Consider the following 4,434-nt stretch of genomic DNA (forward strand, 5'->3'; position numbering starts at 1 on the left):
GATAATATATATAAGTGACCCTAAAAATTCCACCAGAGAACTCCTAAACCTGAAAAACGGCTTTGGTGAAGTAGCTGGATATAAAATTAGCACAAACAAGTCAATGGCCTTTCTCTACACAAAGAATAAACAGGCTGAGGAAGAAATTAGGGAAACAACACACTTCTGAATAGTGACAAATAATATAAAATATCTCGGCGTGACTCTAACTAAGGAAGTGAAAGATCTGTATGATAAGAACTTCAAGTCTCTGAAGAAAGAAATTAAAGAAGATCTCAGAAGATGGAAAGATCTCCCATGCTCTTGGACTGGCAGGATCAACATTGTAAAAGTGGCTATCTTGCCAAAAGCAATCTACAGATTCAATGCAACCCCCATCAAAATTCCAACTCAATTCTTCTACGAATTAGAAAGCGCAATCTGCAAATTCATCTGGAATAACAAAAAACCTAGGATAGCAAAAACTCTTCTCAAGGATAAAAGAACCTCTGGTAGAATCACCATGCCTGACTTAAAGCTGTACTACAGAGCAATTGTGATAAAAACTGCATGGAACTGGTATAGTGACAGTCAAGTAGACCAATGGAATAGAATTGAAGACCCAGAAATGAACCCACAAACCTATTGTCACTTGATCTTCGACAAGGGAGCTAAAACCATCCATTGGATAAAAGACAGCATTTTCAACAAATGGTGCTGGCACAACTGGTGGTTATCATGTAGAAGAATGTGAATCGATCCATTCCTATCTCCTTGTACTAAGGTCAAATCTAAGTGGATCAAGGAACTCCACATAAAACCAGAGACACTGAAACTTATAGAGGAGAAAGTGTTGAAAAGCCTCGAAGATATGGGCACCGGGGAAAAATTCCTGAGAAGAACAGCAATGGATCGTGCTGTAAGATCGAGAATTGACAAATGGGACCTCATGAAACTGCAAAGGTTCTGCAAGGAAAAAGACACCTTCAATAAGACAAAAAGGCCACCAACAGATTAGGAAAGGATCTTTATCTATCCTAAATCAGATATGGGACTAATATCCAATATATATAAAGAACTCAAGAAGGTGGACTCTAGAAAATCAAATAACCCCATTAAAAAATGGGGCTCAGAGCTAAAAAAAGAATTCTGACCTGAGGAATACCGAATGGCCGAGAAGCACCTGAAAAAGTGTTCAGCATCCTTAATCATCAGAGAAATGCAAATCAAAACAACCCTGAGATTCCATCTCACACCAGTCAGAATGGCTAAGATCATAAATTCAGGTGACAGCAGATGCTGGCAAGGATGTGGAGAAAGAGGAACACTCATCCATTGTTGGTGGGATTGCAAGCTTTTACAACCACTCTGGAAATCAGTCTGGTGGTTCCACATAAAATTGCACATAATACTACCGGAGAATCCTGCAATACCTCTTCTGGGCATATATCCAGAAAATGTTCCAACTGGTGAGAAGGACACATGCTCCCCTATGTTCATAGCAGGATTATTTATAATAGCCAGAAGCTGGAAAGAACCCAGATGTCCCTTAACAGAGGAATGGATACAAAAAATTTGGTACATTTACTTAATGGTGTACTACTAAGCTATTAAAAGGAATGAATTTATGAAATTGCTAGGCAAATGTTTGGACCTGGAGGGCATTATCCTGAGTGAGGTAACACAATCACAAAAGAACTCACATGATATGTACTCACTGATAAGTGGATATTAGCCCAGAAACTTAGTATACCCGAGATGTGAGATACAATTTGCAAAACACATGAAACTGTAGAAGAATGAAGACCAAAGTGTGGACACTTTGCCCCTTCTTAGCATTGAGAATAAACGCCCATGAAAGGAGTTACAGAGACAAAGTTTGGAGCAGAGACGAAAGGATGGACCATCTAGAGACTGCCATATCCAGGGATTCACCCCATAATCAGCCTCCAAACGATGACACCAATGCATACACTAGCAAGCGTTTGCTGAAAGGAACTTGATATAGCTGTCTCTTGTGAGACTAGGCTGCGGCCTAGAAAACACAGAAGTGGATGCTGACAGTCAGCTATTGGATGGATCACAGGGCCCCCAATGGAGGAGCTAGAGAAAGTATTCAAGGTGCTATAGAGATCTGCAACTCTGTAGATGCAACAACATTATGAACTAAGTAGTTCCCTGTAGCTCTTGACTCTAGCTGCATATGTATCAAAAGATGGCCTAGTCGGCCATCACTGGAAAGAAAGTCCCATTGGATATGCAAACTTTATATTCCCTAGTACAGGGGAACGCCAGGGCCAAAAACTGGGAATGGGTGAGTAGGGGAGTGGGGGGAGGGTATGGAGAACTTTTGGGATAGCATTGGAAATGTAATTGAGGAAAATACTTAATAAAAAAATGAAAAAAAAAAGAAAGATACTGGTGAAAAAGGATGATAAACCTTATCCACGTTTCTTCAGACACTTTGGTTTACTGATCTTAACATGGGTCCCAGTGGCAGCAGGGATCACTGACAACAATGTTGCCAAAAGAAGTATGGACTATGGGCAATATATACCATGGTGTCTATTGACAGGTATATACATGTGACATCAGCATAAATTTGGTGAAAACAAATTTATGGGCATAAACTTCTTCTCCAGTGGCAGGATTGGTAGTAGACATCACTACTAATTCTAGGGGCAGTGGCGATTTTATATACTACATGATCAACAGGAGGAAGTACATGCATGCATCAGGAACATCAATTGAATTTCCTGTTAAAGATAGGATGTGACATCAATCTGATCTCCATTGCCAGCTAAGAACACTTACCTCAGTATGCCTTCAGCATTAATTAGTAGGGACCTTGGAATTTTTCAGATTCTCAAGTAGCAACACAGATCATAGTCATCACCAGGATCTCCCTCACCAATAGGAATAATGGACTTCTGCACAGTTGTTGTCCAGAGAATGCACCACTGACATCAGCAAGGCTTCTTGTTACACGTATAATCATAGGCATCAAAATAAATTATATGTTTGACTTTGGTGACTATATGCATGGATAAGGAACATCAACAGAATTCCCTTTGACACTTTGGATCTCCAGTGCCAATTCTTAATACTTACCTCAATATGACCTCTTGTGTCAGTACAGACCTTGGAATTCAGCATGTTATCCAAAATCAAGATAAATCATAGCCTTTACCAGGGTCTCCATCACTAATAAGAACAGTGACTCCATCATGATTGCTGATCACAGCTCCAGCACTTACATAAGAATAGCTTCATGTTTTAGGTAGGGTCACAGGCATCAAATTCCTCTCCAGTAGCAGCACATAGCACTTACATCATTGTGATTTAGGCAGCACTACTGATCATGAATTACAGAAAAGACTCCTCTGGTTCAAAGATCTCACATATCAAGGAGCTCTTCCAGGACAACACTGACTTTGGTTCTTTACATGGGGACCAGTGGCCTCACTGATGAGTGACACCAATATATTTCCCTTAGCAGTTGGGATGTGGTCCAAAGTGGCAGTAAGGTCCAAAGTGGCAGTAAGGGTAACTCATGACCTTGGTGCCTATGGCAGCATTTATCTGGGTATACCATCTTATCTTTGCCAGGAAATATCATGCACATTCAGACATTTTCAGATACCTAGTAGGACCTTGTAGAGAAACCTCTTCTCTAGTGGTAGGATGCATCATGACATCAAAATGGTTAGGCTGGGTGTACTCTTCATCTAAAATTGACAGGAACATGGATAACTGATGTAAGTAAATTTCCATTGATATTCAGAGACACTCATATTATTATGGTTCCACATGGGAGCAGGGATAACTGACATCATACCTGCTGGAAACCCTAAGTCTAATGGATATACAATGGTGATAGTTGCCACTATATATGTTACTCAAAATAACATCTCAGACCCCAAAAAAAAAATATTCTGAGAAAACTGTATTGTTAAATTCTCTGTGGACGTTGCTGGCCTCAGGGATCCTTGACATTAACAATCTCCCCAGAATCATCATGTACTATGGGTTTAAACGGGGTTTCTGGATGATGATTGACATCAACATAGTTTCTGTAGGCACTTTGGATTACTGTTATTAAAATGGCTCTCAGTAGCACAGTGATCACTGACAAAGTGGTTGCCAATGACATCGTGTCATGGTATCTGTTGCCAGGTATACAACACTATGTTTAATATCGATTAAGAGTGCAGAAGATATTATGGCCATGCACATCCAGTGGCAGGATAGTTTTTTTTTTTTTGTTTGTTTTTTGTTTTTTGTTTTGTTTTGTTTTGTTTTGTTTTGTTTTTGTTTTTATTTTGTTTTGTTTTATTTCTTTTTTGACATCTCTGTCTCTTTTGGTAGTAGTATAGATCTTATAAATTACATGGTTAACTATGGGCCAACATGAATGTAGTAGAGTCTTCAACAGAATTTCCTGTGGAATGCTTG

Source organism: Mus musculus, chromosome X (assembly GCF_000001635.26).
Source record: "Mus musculus strain C57BL/6J chromosome X, GRCm38.p6 C57BL/6J".
Classification (NCBI taxonomy): domain Eukaryota; kingdom Metazoa; phylum Chordata; class Mammalia; order Rodentia; family Muridae; genus Mus; species Mus musculus.